The sequence below is a fragment of the Polistes canadensis genome, unplaced genomic scaffold (genome assembly GCF_001313835.1).
Source record: "Polistes canadensis isolate GaletaPanama2010 unplaced genomic scaffold, ASM131383v1 scaffold_7, whole genome shotgun sequence".
NCBI classification, from domain to species: Eukaryota; Metazoa; Arthropoda; class Insecta; order Hymenoptera; family Vespidae; genus Polistes; species Polistes canadensis.
Window position 1 is genome coordinate 256,772 of NW_014569554.1, and position 17,165 is coordinate 273,936.

At 42.6% G+C, this 17,165-nt stretch overlaps 1 long non-coding RNA gene across 1 annotated transcript; it reads right to left on the reverse strand.

Moving 5' to 3' along the window:
- Positions 1–1,955: 1,955 nt before the first annotated feature.
- On the reverse strand, positions 1,956–8,696 carry LOC106790543. The gene is made up of 4 exons (XR_001382086.1): positions 8,071–8,696; positions 6,264–6,585; positions 3,435–3,880; positions 1,956–3,039 (listed from the first exon to the last, which is right to left on the reverse strand). It is a non-coding gene; the product is annotated as an uncharacterized LOC106790543 (long non-coding RNA).
- Between the last annotated feature and the right edge of the window lie 8,469 nt (positions 8,697–17,165).

The window sequence follows — 17,165 nt, forward strand, 5'->3', positions numbered from 1 at the left end:
GATCGCCGGAGGCTCGTTGCCTAGCGACCCCGTATTGATCTCTCCCCGTATCTCGGATTTTCCCCTTTCTCCATCTATCCCTCATACTCCAGAGCTTCCTCCCTCTTTCTCGTTCCCGTCTCGTTAATCTTCGTCCTTTCTCCTACGTCCCTTCTACAAAACGATATTCCATCATTCTTTCCTTTCGTCCCAAACCCACCCCCCTTCGGCTTCCTTCCACATGATTTTTTCTTTCCTTCTTTCGTCCTTCTCGATGAATTTTCCCATGGAATTTCAAGTACCCGGCTCGTTTATTAGGATAAACGAGTAGTCTCTGTAACGGTCAATTCGAATAGGTTCGTAGAAAACAACAAAATAAACCGATCAATGGCCTTTTTCTCTCTATAATTATTACGTAGGAGTACGAAATGACTGTCTACTTTAAGATAATTTGATAACTAAAAATATCTACGTGTCTAAAAAAGAGTATACGAAGCTTTCGCAGACCCTTCCATTCGTCAAGATTTTCTTCTTAACAATCTTGATTTATGGAACGTCTATTCATTCTTAATACCCTATTAGAATACGTCTATTCATGAACACACATTGATATAATTAGTCAACAAGCGAGTGAAATTTAAGATCGAGTGTCTTGGCAAAATTGGCATTGGAAGACGGTCTCTTATGTAAACGATGGGTTCCTTGTTCACCGATCGACTATATCGTGTCTCGATCAAGTTTCTCCAATATAGAGAAGCCGAGAAGAGCAGATAATTTGCAATCAGTACGGATCCTAAACGGGGCGTGTCAGCTTCTCGAATATATCGCTCGAATGAAAGTTAGTTTCTGATCCGGTGATGCAAAAGGTGAGAGAGAGAGAGAGAGATAGAGAGAGAGAGAGAGAGAGAGAGAGAGAGAGAGAGAGAGAAAGAGAGAGAGACTAGGAGAGAAAGGAAGAAATTAAAGGAGCAAGGGTACAGCCTCGAAAACTCACACCCAGAGACCTTTCCACCCTTCAGCCTTCTTCTTCTTCGGGCTACCTCGTTCGTGCACCTACCCAACCTCGGTTCCTCTTTCTTCTCTTTTCATCTCCTCGCCTCGCCTCTCTCATTTGCTCTTCTTATTGGCAAAGTGACCTTCATCTGAATTTCTTTGTCGCACCTACATTCACCCCTTTGAACCATCGCCAACGATGGACGAGAGGAGAAACGGCAGAAAATGAGTGGAAGGGATTAGAAACAACGAGCGCGGCATGCTTTTACTTTTTCTGCCTTATATTCGACCAAATTGTCTGTTTGCTTATGACAGGAGGATAACGTTCCGCTATTTCTTTCTCTTTCTACGATGTATTTTTATCAAAGGCTTCATTTTCTTTCGATTTCCGGCTTGTTAGGAGCATAATGATTTTACCTCGATGATGATGATGATGATGATGATGATGATGATGATGATGGTGATGATGATTTCATTTGACAGATTAAATTTTATTCATTGTTGATACGGATAAATGACTTTTTTCTAGCGAACGGTAGAACGTACATCGATCTTTTCGATAACAAGCAGAATAATGTTATATATTCGTTATATTTCAAATGTTTTTCTATTTTCATTATAAAATGATCCGCAACTTTTTGTCCGCATCAAGGAAAAGGAAAAAAATTCACGCAAAAACATAAGTTCATTCCTCTTTCTTACGTAATTCGAAATCTTTCTTTTGCTTTTGTATACGGACTTTATTATTTTATACGAGTACTTGCTTTTATGTAAAAGTAACCAAAAATATTTAACGAAAAAGACTAGATTTAGGACTCGAACTCTGTCTTAATAATTAGTCGAATGTACATTTTTTCTCAAGATATCTAAAAAATAGTAATGAAATTTCAATGAGATGAACATTAACGATTATTTCTTAATGAATATTATTGTATGGATTCATTTTGGAAGGGATGATTGATCGCTCGAGTAGTCGTTAATTATCAATAATAATCGTTTATTAATATAAGTTGATTATTCTTTACAATGCCACATTTCAATATCGAGATAGTGTATTCATTCATTAATTTTATTTCAAGCAAATTATTTTGATATGCAGCAATAATATCAATTAATACATACGTTTGTTAATCGAACACAAAAATCTATTATTATTATATTCGAAAAGACGAGACAATATTTTTCTATTAGAATCCTAAAGATTTTCTATAAAAAAGTGGTAACAATCAGGCACGAGATAAAACCTACGGAAGTACATTAGAGATAACGATTGTGGAAAAGCTCGAACGTGTAGTAGAATATAAAGGAAAAGATAATGGTTGAGCATCTTCAACGAATAATGGATGGAACTGCGCGAGATAAATTTAACGACGAAGAAGAAGAAGAAGAAGAGGAAGTGGAGGCTAGAAACGTCGACGAGCATGATCGTATAGAGTTGGGCTGTGGCTGGCCGAGGATGTATGCGACACATCAATTGACGTTGGTAGTGGTGATGTTGCTGGTGGTGGTACTGGTAATAGCAGCAACAGAGCCGCCGGTAGTAGTGGTAGTAGTAATAGTAATCGCAATTGTAGTAGTCATCGTAGTCGTAGTAGTAGTAGTAGTAGTAATAGTAGTAGTAGGAATATGCTTGGTCCAGGATGGATGCTGCGAGTAAGGGTGGGTTGCCAAGCAACGTCCGTCCAACCCTAAGCTCTCCCCACTTCTCTCATTTCGTGCTCGACGACTCGGTCGATACAACCGGCCGTTTTCGTCGTACACCCGGGAATTCCCCAATTTCCATTACGGGGGTTCGTACTTTAAGTCCGACCTCCATCCCCTTTTTTCTCTCTTCCATCCTACATTCGCGTCCGATGGGACACTTAAAACGATTGCGAGTTCGTCTCTCTCTTCTACCCATCTTTTCTTCGTCTCCCAGTCCTCTTTCTTCCTAATCTTCTGTTTCTTTTTTTTGTTTTTTTTTCCTTCTGGTAGTTCTCGTCGTTCTCCGATACAACCGATGACTCTGTCACCGATGAAGCAGCTCTAGCAGTTACTATCAAAGTGCCAGGAGAGATACGCATTATCCTTAAAACAAAATAATAGGAGAGACTGTTACTCTCTCTCGAGAGAGAAGAGATACAGAATGGAATCTCTTACGCCGTCAACTCGCTTTTTTTCTTTCATGAGAAAAACTGATACATAATATTCTCTTCAATCTTTTTTCTCTCTCCTTCGCGATACATATAAAACTCGATCGTTATCGAGTAGTTAATGCATTTTCATGTGATTGCTAAAAATACGCTAAACCGCGACAATACGTTCTTACCTGAGATTATGTTATAAGATAATTGGAAATTTTCTTTGTTACAATTTAAAATAGAATTGAATCAAGATAAACAACTATAACGATGCAGATATATATGATAATCCATAAGAAGGAAAAAGAAACGATTGAAGATATACGAAAAGTGTTCACTCACCTTTCCAATGTCTTTAATGTTTCCTGCATAATTTGTACATCGGTAAGTAATGAGAAGAGCGGATAGGAAGAACTGACCTCGCTTAACGGGAAAAAAGGAGGGAAAGGATATGGCAATGAATAGGCGAGAATTTTCGACGAGAACCTTGGAGTTTTGTTCGAAGTCACTAAGAGATCGAGAAGGCTTCCTCGAGGCTACACACCAACTGGACGGAGATATTGCTGAATTTGGTCCGCTCTTGGCATTCACCGCGTGCCTTATGAATTTTGAAAAGTTGGCACATGGAAGCCCGCAGTGAACGCAAGGAGCACAGACTCACAAATCCTCTCTCTTTCTATACGTTTATTTGTTCACTCGGCCTTCGATCATGCTGACGTCGAAGATGCACTCTTGTCTTAAACTTGTTCGAAGGTTCGCACAGAGAGACGTATTCCTAAAAAAGTACACTCGAAAAAAGAAACAAAAAAATACGTCAATACATCAATCCGATTAAATTGCAGACATTTCATCGCGAATAATTATCGAGACGTTTATTCGAGATATTTTTTCCTATTAGATAATAATTCTTGATGCCATTGCGATCTTAAATAACAACACGATTCACGTAGAAGAAGTGTTAGTGACTATGTTTATTCGTATCAACGGATTATTTTCAAAGTTAACACCTTCCTTGTTTTCACCATTCCCCGAAAATAACGATTAAAGAGGGACCCGATTCGAGATTAACCCAGCAGATATTTTATCGAATGTTCGCGTCAAGTTAAATGAAATTTAATCTCGAGTAACGTCAATGTTCACACAGAGAGTGACAGCGAACGCGCACTTTTTTTTTCTCTCCACTCTCGACACTCCGAACCGTCATATCAAAGTTCCGCACGACACATTGATTCTTTCCGGGTACGAGTGAATCGACAAATTTACGTTCGATGCGTGCGTGTGCGCGCGCGCGCCTGCGATTTCCGAGTAATAATACAAATAAAAGAGATAGGAGAAACGTGGTGCAAAGTAGACAAAAAGATGCTTGAAAAAAAATATCAAAAGCGAAAAAAAGTTAAAAAAACAGATAAAAGAGAAAAAAGGGAAACAAGAGAGAAAGAGAGAAGAGAGAAAGAGAGAAGAGAGAGAGAGAGAGAGAGAGAGAGAGAGAGAGAGAGAGAGAAACAGGGAAAGGAACGTTTTACGATGAGCGTCGCAATGTGAACTGAGCTTGATGAACGGTCGATCTATACTATGCAACGATATCGTACACGCTCACCCTTGTGGACCCATGATCAGGGGTGTTGCGATGACATTGGAGGGGATGGGGGTCGTCGGTCCCACCATAACTTATTGCTTATTTCGCGGAGGGTGCTCGACCCCGTGCTATCCTGGCCCGGGGGTTAGGGGTGATTCGAGGAAGGGTAGGAGGTAGCAGAGAGAGAGAGAGAGAGAGAGAAGGGTGGGAGCAGCTGACATTGGGGTTCTATTGTCTGTAGATATTCGCATAATCAAGAAACCCACACTCTCCAACAGTTTTCAGAGCATCTAAAAAAGGAACATATGGGATACCATAACTAATATAGACGGATACGTTTGACCGATAGATTTGAAGTTTGACGTACGCTTGTCTATGCTTTTCAATAGAATTTAATCGAAAGCAAATATTAGGAGGACCGTAAGTGAAATAATAAAAATAAAGTGATTCTATCGAAGTATCTCTTTCCCTTGTACGAATGAGAGATGCTCTTAAAACAAAGTGTTCCATCCGAAAAAGCTAATTCGTCTATCCCTCGTGGAAATAAGGAAAGAAAGAGAGAGAGGGAGAGTGAGTGGGAGGGAGAGCGAGGGAATCAGAAGGACGTTGTTGGTGGTGGCTTGATGATGTTGGTAGGGATGAGTAGAATGGATGGGTATCGCGACACAAAGGAACATTCCCTCGAAGGGCCGGAACTTCGTCTGCCCAGAACTGTGGGTCACGGTTACTTCTAGGAGGCGTTACGTCCATCGATTTAAACTCTCGTCTGTTCTACCCTTCACCCCATACTACTCTACCTCTAGCTTCAGCTCCAGCCCCAACCCCTCTTTTACTCCCTCCCCTCTTCCCGCTGCCGATCCCTCTGCCGATCCCGCTCCTGATCCCGCTCCCGGTTCCGTTCCACGCTCTCCCTTCCCCACTTTGACCGAACGTTCGATTCTCGTACAAACGGGAGATAGAAACAATTTTAATATTGAGTTATTTAAATACCCCTGAAATGGTATCGATATCGGCAATATCGGCGTCCCTCGAACTTTCCAAAAATTTCACGTTCCTCTACGTCATGCTATAAAAAACAAAATATATTTCATTCCCGAGAGGGCGAGAAAATTTATTATTCTTGTATTTTTATTATTAGAGAAATATGTTGACAAAACTGGACGTAATATTAAATTATTTACATGACGATAAAAAAACAAATAAATAATGAAATTGAATCGAATGCGATGATACGAGGGTTACTAAAAAAAAGAAAAGGAAGAGAAGAATCGATATTGATTTATTTTCGGAGATCGAGAATAATCCAAGAACATTTATTCAGAAATCTAAACGCCTCGTGTAAAATTAGATAGCAAAGATTTATATTGAAGAAAATGAAAAGAAGATGACGCGAGATCCGAGTATACGAAAGTTAAGATATTAATTTCATATCGAAGGATAGGTTCTAGGTGTTGTTGAAGAAATTAAGAGAAAGAGAGAGAAAGGAAGAGAGAAATAGAGAAAGATAGATAGATAGATAGATAGATAGATAGAGAGAGAGAGAGAGAGAGAGAGAGAGAGAGAGAGGGAAAGAGAAAAAAGTGAGGAAAAATTACCTCGCTCGTTTCACTTAAAGTCAAGAAGGTGTCGTAGTTGTGGTAACCGATCCTTACAAGACAACGAATTGAATGGATTAGCCCTTTCGCGTCCTGCTTGAAGATTCTCGTGACGTAATCGAGCACGTGTACTCCGTCATGTACCCTTCCCAGGTGGGGTCGAAAACGTCACGGATACGAACCCCCTCCCCTTGTTCCTCGGTCTCCTCTCTCCTCTCCTTACTCGAGGAAGACACGCCCTCTCCATCGATCCTGTTGAACCCTCCTTCATTCATGAGAACTCTGGTACCAGGGCGACGAACCGCATGGTTCTACCTGGTATCTGGAACAAACGGACGATTTTCCTTGAGAACGAGGCTAAACAGCAACAGCAACAACAGCAGCACCGGCCTTCGCGTTTGGTTGCTGTTTCCTTTATCGGATCTCTCAAAGTAATTTTCAAAGCAGATATTTCAATTTTCTCCCCTCTATAGCAAGTCAATATCTTATAATTAATAATATACTTTAAGTATAGATGATTATTATTATTCAATAATGTTGACTGTTCAATCGTTCGGTATTGTTTGCCTAGCCGTTCTAATTCGATTCTATTTTTTTGGGGTGTCTTTTAGCAATTATGAACGATCGGATATTGTTATGTGTGTAAAGTTGTAACGTTCGGCACACCGTTTATAAATAGGAACTCGCTCGAGAAACCCTCGCCCGAGCTCGTCAGCTGATCACATATTGACAGTTCGATAAGTTGCCTCTAATGCACCGTTCGTTCACTCGTCGAAACTGTTATTCGTACAAGTAGTCGCGTCTAGTTGGATTAAAAGGGCCAAACGTTTATTAAAGCGTATCGAAAATTTCTTAAATATTAGACAAATCAAATATTAATAAATAAAAGGGTAGAAAGGTAAGGAAAAGAACGTTAACGTATAAAGAAGTATCGTTGCATCTCGAAGGAGAACAACAATAAAGATCAATGATTCGGCTTAAGTTTACGTTCGAAAGTCAGTAGCTTCGTGACAGAAAATGATGAAAATGGTAATTAGGAAGGTAACGGCGACGCGAAGACTATGCGGCTTATTCATACTTCGTAGCCATGGCGATCCTGCACTACTGATAAAACAACAGTACACACCGTAATGTGCTTACGCGGAATAGGGGGAAAACACGTTGCTTACCGGGTGTCACGAAAATCGGGACACATCGTGCGACGGACAGAAGGGGTCAAAGCGACCCGTCAAACGGAGATCTTTCCTTCGAATCATTGAGCTTTACTACTCGACGAATGAACCAAGCCTTCGATGCGAACGAGTTGCGCTTCGAGTACAACCGGGTTCGGCATTTATTATTTCAAATAAATATGAATAAATAGAAAATCTTGTTTATAGATTGCGAAAAGTTCCGACAACTCGATGACATATGGTCGTTTCACGTACATCAATCGTTTTGCTAGCATCCCGTATCTGGCCATATGTTACCTTATCCTAGATTCGAACGAAAATCGTCGAGCTCGTCATTTCTATGATGATAACGGGGTCCGTGGAATCAAATTAAGGCGGTGCAAGATCGATTAAACGACTACAAGTAATATTATTACAGAGAAAAATTCAAATTTGAGTGGAAATTTACATTTGGTACACAAAACAATTCGCACGATCGTGACACTAATAATGTTAGTCGACAAAAAACACTATGTTTTGTGGGTATACCATCGCGTTCTCGTTTCCCGATCGACCGTCGCTTACGTTCTCGAGGGAAAACTAAATCTCAACGGATTCTGCAACGCAAACCGAACGATCTCGGTGAACGGATTTACCTTAAGAAAGATCCCCTCCGTTGAATCCTTCGATGATCTTCTTTATCTGTTGGCAGCCGATGAATTATCTTCTTTTTTCTCGATCACCTCTCTCGAGTAAGGTATAAATAAAGACTCGTAGGTGTAAGTAGGATAGAAAAAGAGCGAGGGATAAATTCAAGAGAAAGAGTGATAAAATATAAATCTTCGTCGCGAAACGTCTTCTCCAATTTAGTTTTCTCAATGTTCGACGAATCTTCTTGGAATTTGTATTTGTCCTTCGGTCCAACGATTGCGGCAACAGTCAGAGATAGATGATAAAATTCGAGAGATAGATAGACAGATAGATAGATAAATAAAAGGTTACGAAAGAGTGGGATAGATGGAGAGCGGAAGAATGGAAAGAACTTGGTGCGAGCACGAGAAGCAACGGAAGCAGAAGATGGTCCAGACTCGACGACGGCGACGACGACGACGACGGCGAGGACGAGGACGACGAGGACGAGGACGAGAACGAGAACGAGGATGAGGACGAGGTGGAAGAAGAAGAAGATGAAGAAGGGGGCGCAGCAGGATGCGCCGTTTTGCGTAGCGAGCGGTGTTGTTGGTTTGATGGTCGCGGGACCACTGCGCCCTCTCCGTCTTTGCCCACCTAGCCCTGCCCCTCGATATCAAACCCCGAGACCCCGCTCGGAGCTCGACTCTCCCTTCCTCGTCGCCCTTCCTCGTCGCCCTTCCTCGTCGCCCTTCCTCGTCTCGGTTCTCTTCTGCGCCGCTTTCTCTCTCCCACACGGATAAGAGATAGCTGCGCGCAAACCACCAGTGCGCTTTACCCCCACCGAAGTTTCACCCTCTCGCTGAATGCCGGCCAAAACGCTTCCCTGGTAGGGGAATCGCTCTTCCTACCCACCCCTGCCGCGCATTTTCCGCGACAGTTTGGAAATGGCGATGCTGTGCGATTGCTTTCCCCACAAGCGCAAGCGTCACCCAGAAAATCGAGCCCCCCCCCCCTACCCACGTCTATGTTTTCTCTCTCCCTAATAGTCCTCGTATCCCGAGCCACTTCGGGATGCCTCCCCTTCTTTTTCCTCCTCCTTTTCCTCCTTCTCCTCCTCCTCCTCCTCTCCTTTTTTTCTCTTTGTTTCGCTTCGTCTCCCTCTGTTTATAGTACGTTCGTCTTCGTCGGGTGAACGCGAACCTACAAATTTCCCTATCTTCGTTCAAGGGCGTGCAATTTCTCTCTCTCTCTCTCTCTCTCTCTCTCTCTTTCTCTTCAGCGAACAACTTTTGCGTTGAATATCCTCTCTTTCTCTTTCCAATGATTCCTCCTCCCCTTCCTTATCTATTATTTATATTATTTATAAAACTAGGATCCCTGGATAAAAAGACAATAGTAAAAATGTTTTGATTATTGTGAAAGTAATATTACCGCTCTCTCTCCCTCTCTCTTTTTATCTAAGCATCGTCGATGATTACTTTTTCTTCTGCTTCAAAAACTTTGGTCCAGTAGGATAAATATTTGCTTTTCCTCTATCTCTGTTTTCATTTTTCTTCAACCGTTGTCAAGCTTCGGCAGATATTCTACCCTTACTTCTTTCTATCTATTTATCTATCTCGCTTCAATCCTCGGGTTGCCCAGAAACGAGATTCCTCTCGCCATTCTGCTCGAGATCCTTCTCGTTCGTCTTTGAATTCTGGCCGCGTACTCGACGCTCCTCGGATACAAGTTTTCCGACGACGTGTATTTCATGATGGAAGAACGGAGACGTTCAATTTATGTTTCTTCGGCATATCTTCTTACGATGCCATTGTAATCTTCCTTGACTAACGGAAATAGCAATAAAAAAAGAAAGAAAAAGTAATAGACGATTGTTCTTGCTCGTTGAAAACTGTCGATTTGGCGCGATACAATTACGATGAGAATTCTTGACGTTTTAGGTTTTTGTAACGGGAAAAACATTTAACAACGCCAAATCTTTCGGGAGAACGTGTTATACCGGGTCGAATCACTGGAATCTATATAACGGATCGTATAAGTTTCGGTATACGAGACCATTATCCAAATTTGATACCTATACGCTATCTGTTGTACGTGGTTTGCCGGTAACAACGTAGGTACACTTTGTAATGCGTTCTTGCGGATATTTATCGGATATGGGAACATAAATTTTCACGCGAAATCAAATTTTGGCATAGTTGCATGGAGTATCGCTAAAGTTTGTCTCTTCGATATTGCCCTCAAATATCCGATACTTTCGCTTGCATCGATAAACCTTTGAAAAGGAATTTTTTGTTTCTCAAGGATGTCTTAAACAATCGGTGAATTGTTTGAAAAAATACGTTGTAAACTTGACGCTCGTTTACGGTAAGCCGAGCGTAAAGTTCGATTATAACTTTACGGAAGTGGGAAGCAGGAAGTAGGTAGTGTAAAAAATGGCAATGGAGCAAAAACACCGTACTTGAGATCCATGGGACAAGTTCTGGCTTGTTGAGTCTCCTCGGTGTTATAAATATGTATTAGAGGATTGAAGAACGTTTCCCTTCGTTTCTTGCACAAGAAGCAATTCGTACAAAGATTACGTTAAATGTCTCGCGAAAAGCATAAAAAGCTATGATATCAAAAAACGTGACGTGTCATCTATATATCGTAGATATTTACAGTACAATAGACGAAAATGATCTAAGGAGAAGCAGGTGGGTAGGATAAAATTGCGAGTTGGAGATCACTAAACATTAACTACGTAAGCAGAGCGAGCATCTAATAGCCACCTGCTGTTAGATGACCGGAATCCCTGTGGCTCCAGCAGAGAGAAGAGAGAGAGAGAAAGAGAGAGAGAGCCAACAGGATTCGTGTATCCTGGGGATAAAGACTTTGACGGTAAGACAACAAACGTATCCTTCGCATGTGACTAGTAGCAGCAGCAGCAGCTAAAGCTATTGGTGCTAGCTATCAAACAGGAAATTAATTGCACTCTACCACTCGAATATTCTCGCTCGTAGTTCACGCGACTGATCGTCAGATTCGATAAGTTTCAATGATTTGTTTTTTCCTATCTACGTAATGGAATCGAAAACGGCGTGGAAAAATAACATTTTTTTGATTTAACGAAAAATGGAAAAAGGCTCCTCGGGAAGGAGTGAGTGGCTCACCGATTCGCGACCGCTGGCAACGATCCAACCGAGCTGGGCCTAGCATCAAAGGGATTATTTTGTATGTTTAAATTAAATTGCCGGAAGCAAGGACTCCCTGTCGTGGTTGGCTTGGCAGAGGTGACGATTGCCATGTCGAAAAGGGAATTGGCTCCGAGGTTTTTTGCCCAATTCCGAACGATCGCAAAATTCTCCTTTTGTCTCGGAGTTTGTTTTTTTTTTTTTTTATTACCAAATGACTGATCGTTATCTAATACAATTTACCGTAACGAATCCACGAATTCGTTTTCCTTGTCCATCGTGATCGATCTAAACGAACCTCGTATCCGTAGGTAAATTTGAATGAAAGATAATCGAGGAATCTTTCCGAAGTAGGAAAACTGTTGATAGAAAGTACACATCGCGCGGGTCGATAGAATTCGGGCCATGGCCTCTTTGAAAGGCCTGGATCCCTGCGACGGAAATGGACTGGTCTCTCGTAGAGGTGGCTGCGTGCTACGAAAATGATGTAGAGGAAGAAACAAGGAGGAGTCTGTAGGGAAAGACGATGATAGCGAGTAGTAGTGTATCGGGGTAGAAGGGAACAACCCGAGGGCTGAGCTACGAGGAGGAAAGAACGAAGAAATAGTAGGAGGGAGATAAAAACTACGAGTCATCCGATAGAAAAGAGATCAGAGGGAAAAACCAAGAGAGAAACAATAAAATAGGGGGAAGAGAAGAATAGCAGGACGGTGAGTAGGGTGACGGAGTTAAGAAGGAAAAAAGAGAGCATCAGAATTGGAGGTGGTAAAAGGATGGAAGATATCAAGAGGGAGAGAAAGAAAAAATGAGAGTACGCGGGGGTGGAGAAGGAAGAAGAGAAGACTGGAGTATAGTAGGGAAGAGCACGAGCTAGTAAATAGAGGGATGAGAAGAGAAAGAGAAGCAGGAAAGGAAGGAAAGAGAGAAAGAGAAGGGGATGCTGGGGTCGCTAGGCAACCCCCATGAGCCGGGAGAGGTACACCCTTATTGCCTTTCCAATTTTGGTGGTTCCCATGCACCTATCCCCACCCATACCGCGAACGATATCGACTGTCAAGGCTGCATTTGGAACTCGACATTCGGACGAATCGATAAAATTCTAACCTGCGTGTTCATTGTACTTTTCAAAGCATCGACACAATGATGTTTTTGCCTGGCCGATGTTGGATGTCCGGCTGGAAAAGCTTTCGTTAAAAACTACATTTTATTCGTTAACGATAACTATTACCCCGTTCTTCCGATCGGACTAAATATTTTCTTCAAAAGGACAAAAATACGAATGATTTGTTTCGGTCAAAGTACATTGGCACGAGGGACCCGAGTGGGACCCAAAAGAGAAAACGAGCGTGGACGAGATCGTGGAATTTGTTCCGAGGGTGAAAATCCGTGGAGACTCTCCTGGCGTCACACCGTCTAGCACGGGACGGCGACCTCGTGATCGCTCGCAACAGAGGGGAAGGAAGATCAAATTTTGGATCAGCTGTAGGTTCCCTTTATCGAATCCCTACTTATCGTTTCGCTACGCCGCTGGCTCAAGAAAAATACTCGATTAAATGATTACGTTCGATCGTTCGCTATCGCAGCTGTTACTTTCTTTACCGCTTTAGGCCGATATTCTTTTAAAGGAATATATAAAAGGCTATTACTTTATAAACTTAATCGAATTTTACTCCTATTCTTGACACCGAATAGACTAACAATTTTCTTAGATTAAACCACGTTCCCCATTGTTCGATGTTATTTGCATCTTTTCTAATTGTCGCACTGAAAGAAAAAGAGAGGAGCTTTATTTGGAACAATGAAAAGTTATCTACTTTCTTTCCTTGCCAAGTTATATATACATAGGGAATAACGATAAGAAACATTCTCGATAATGAGCTTCCGAGAGGACGAGATCACAGAGAATGGACGTTCTTTGCCATCGGGTTTCATTCCATAGAAAAATCCCTGCTATTCCGTAGTTTAATTTGATTCTCAAAAACATCCTCGATCTCGGCGCGTTTCTCATTACTCGTTCTCTCTCTTTCTCTCTCTCTCTCTCTTTCTCTCGCAACTCGTTGGTGTCGAAAAGAAATTTACCAACACCGCTGTATAGTCTATAATGGAATAGCAGTCGTCTCGTTTTAGAGAACGCGAGGATTTAATTAAACGACGAAAATCAGAAAATAAGAAGATGGGCAAAAGAATAGGAAAAGGAGGATGCGAGAAATGGAAGATGCGCGAGGCTTCATAACGAGAACGCGAGAGAAGAAGGAAAAAGGAGAGAAGAGAAGAAAGCAAAAGGGAGAGATGGGTTCGGAGGGTGGTAGAGCCCTTTCGTTCGTTTCGCACCCATCCATCGATCGATAATGCGATCCGGCAAGGGTGCACCGAACGAATCGGAGAAATAAGGGCTGCTTCTCTAACCGGAGTCTGGGAGAGGGAGAGCAACTTTTCCCTCTCGCTCTCTCTCTGTGTTTTTCTCGGCTCCACCCTCACCTGTCGGCTAGCACGGGCTAGGAAGGTGGAGTATATGCGGCAACGGGCCATCCAGCGCCGGCACCAGCAGCAAGGTTACTCACTTTCCCCGTGCGTACTACTACCGATTCCTGCGTGAGTACTCGACACACAGGAGAGAGAGAGAGAGGGAGAGGATCCCTCTTAGGTGTATCTACGGGCCTGCCTCCTTCCCACCTACCCTTCCCACCTACCCTTCCTACCTACCCCCTATCTCTCTCGCGAGAGAAAGAGATATTACTATACCTACTATACTGTAGGAGAATAAGCGTAAGCGTAAGGGCGTGCAAGAAAGAGAGAGGGAGGGCTTTCTCGCGAAAAGCTTCCTCCATAGATACCACACCACCGTTGGAAGCACCGACTACTCCTCGGGAGAGGGGCCGCGAGGGGCCGCGGGGACTGTCGGCTACGGTGGTGGTAGCGATAACCATACACCAGGGCTTGCAGATCGATGGAGCAGTGACGTCACAGGGTGCGGGAAGCTGCGTTTCCATGGTGACCGCCAACGGACCCGGCCGCTCTCCCCTCTCCCTCTCTTTCTCTCTCTCTCTCTCTCCCCCTTTCTATGGACCGACCAACGGGCTTGAAATTTTATTAAATTTCATTTCTGCCCGCTACATCTCTTTCGTTTCTTTTCCTTTTCTCTCTCTCTCTCCCTCTCTTGATCGTGCTCGCTACCACCGACTCTTCTTTTTCTTTCCCCACGTCTCTTTGTCCTTTCGAGCTTCTCGTTCCACCTCTCTCTCTTTCTGTTTTCTCCATCTTTGTCCGTCCTTCTGTTGTTCCCTTTACACGATAAGCAGCCCTAGCTCGTTCGCTCGCTCGCTCTCGTATTCTCGCTTCTCTCCATCTCCCCGGTTTCTCGTCCCTTTCCATGGCGCTTTTACGCACGAGAAGAATGCACGTTCTCTGCTGTTACACCGAGCAAAAGGAGGAAAACAAGAATACGAGCGCGATTATAACGACCTAAAGATATACAGAATATATATACATACATATATTTGGCGTTAATTAGTAATTTTCTCTCTCTTTCTCTCTCTCTTTTTTTTCCAACGTCGCGTACAAGTTTTTTCGATTTTCACGAATATCCAAATCGTGTTTTCCCTTTCCTTACGACAACGATCGATCTCTCTAATGTTATAGGTCGCATCAGTTATGGACTCATATTATCGAGATACGTCATATCATTTGTATTATAACTAACGATGTTTTTACAATCAGAGAAACAATTTAAAAATTTATTCCTATTCTTTGACATGAAAATGCTCGAAAATGATTTCATTCGGATACGAATAGCGTGGGATAAATGACGTTAATAATAAAGCACATAATTAAATGAACAAAGAAAAAATGAGTTTTACGGTAGGAATCGTAGATTCAAGTTTCCGACATCCGTAACGATTCTGCTCTCGTTTTCTCGGAAAGTTAGACGATCGCTCTTGGTTCGTTCCCTTTTTTTCTTATCGGTCTTCTATCGGAACGGATTATCAGTTCTTTTAAAAAAAGATGCGCCCTACTCCCGAGGAGACTGGTTTTAAATTAAGAAGACCGTGTAATAGATCGATCATACTTTAAACTTTTCATGCACTTTTATCTTGCGCTTATGCTATATAACTTTACATTTCAATTTTTTCCTTCAAGATAAGATGGAGTTTGTAACATTCTCCTTCGAACGGAAATGTCTAAATCAACGAATAAGATTAGTACGGAAGAGAACGAAACGAAGAAATCGGGAAATTCGATATAACTCATCGGATACGATTTATATCGTCGATATAGAAATTTGGGAAGTAGCGCAAAATTAACGTGACTCTACGATTATCGAAAGAAACAATTAGATCAGTTAAGAATAACTATTGCAATATCAATTCCAAATTTATTCAAGACACATCTTTAAATATTAATAAACTTGATATTAAAACACGTTGGGTCATTGATTAATCGTATCCGGAATGATTCGAACGGTGACCCATCGAGGATGTTTGCAATAATTTTTGCGATCACTGTACCCAGAGTTCGTTTCATGGGTAGAACGTAGAAGGGAGTAGGACGAGAAGATCCAATGAAAGAGAGAGAGAGAGAGAGAAAGCAACTAGAATGAGAAAGGAAAGAGCATACACGCGTAGACTCGTATTAAAGTTAGAAAAAGTGAGGAAGAAACGTGGACGAAGAAAGAGAGAAAACGAGAGGGGTCTGTGGCTGGGCTTGGTGGAGGAATAAGGGGGGGAGAGAGAGAGAGAGAGAGAGAGAGAGAGTTGGCCGGTGAGGGGGTGTGTTTGGTCCGGGAACTCACGGGGATGCTGTATTGATCCGAGTGCACGAACGGAGCTAAAGTAAGCCGAGGCTGGTGGAGCGTTGCCTTGGCAACTCCGTCCCTCATCCCTCAGGACTTTCCAGCGGTCGGACCAACCCTTCGTACCGAAAACCACCCCCGAACCACCCTTCGCTCTCGCTCCACCTCTCGTTTCGTTATTCTCTCTCTTCCTTCCATCTTTCTCAACGCTTTATCAACGACTCCTCTCGTACGCAGACCGATCCGGAGGTGTTAAACGAACGCAGAAGATACGCACACCGTTAAAGAAAAGTCACACACGAGGAGTCTTGTTATATCCTTTTTCGAGAAATGCCCCCTTTCCAGGATCCTCCGTCGCGCAGTTCTTCTTTTGGTTTTACGGAAATAATCTAGTTTCCAAGAGGAACAAAGAAGGAGAGAGAAAACACGATAAGCCAACCCCACCTTGGTTCGTCTAACGCGAAGGCTAGCAGTCTCCACCTTCGCGCTTAGATACGCGAGGTTGCTCGTGGTTCTTCTCCTCCCACATGGGCCACCACGCCGCCGTCGTATCCCGTGTGTTACCTCGCAATTGGCTTCGAGTACCTCTCTCTCTCTTCTCTACCCTTAATCCAGCCCTTTTTTCTTTTCCTGCCTTCCTCGCGACTATCCAACCTCTTATTTTTCATATAATGACGAAAGTCTTATAAACGATCGTTGTTGTGTCGTGGAATTACCCGAACTTTCGAATTACGTCCTCTCCAGAGCTTCTTCTTACTCCTAATTCAAATGACCGATAACGAATATAGTTTCTTTGACTAGCCACTCCAATTGTAATCTAATTTTGTATCATTTTGGTTTGGCGTCAAAATAGAACGGGGAAATAAACGCTCGTCGACGACCCCTCGGATCGTCGTCTCCTACGCGACAGATGCAACGAACAATATGGCTCTCTGTTTAACGCGAGACTCCTCGTCGTCGTCGCCGTCGCCGTCGTCGTCGGTTTTCATTTCAGCATTATTATTTCGTCGAGCCGATCGAGTATAATGCACAACGGAATGCGTCAGCTGTCGATCTGTTCGTCGTCCTCGTTACAACTGTCTCCTCTTCTAGTCCTACATCGTTTTCCTGCAGATTGATATGTCATGTTACTGCAAGTACTTCCATATCCTGTTTC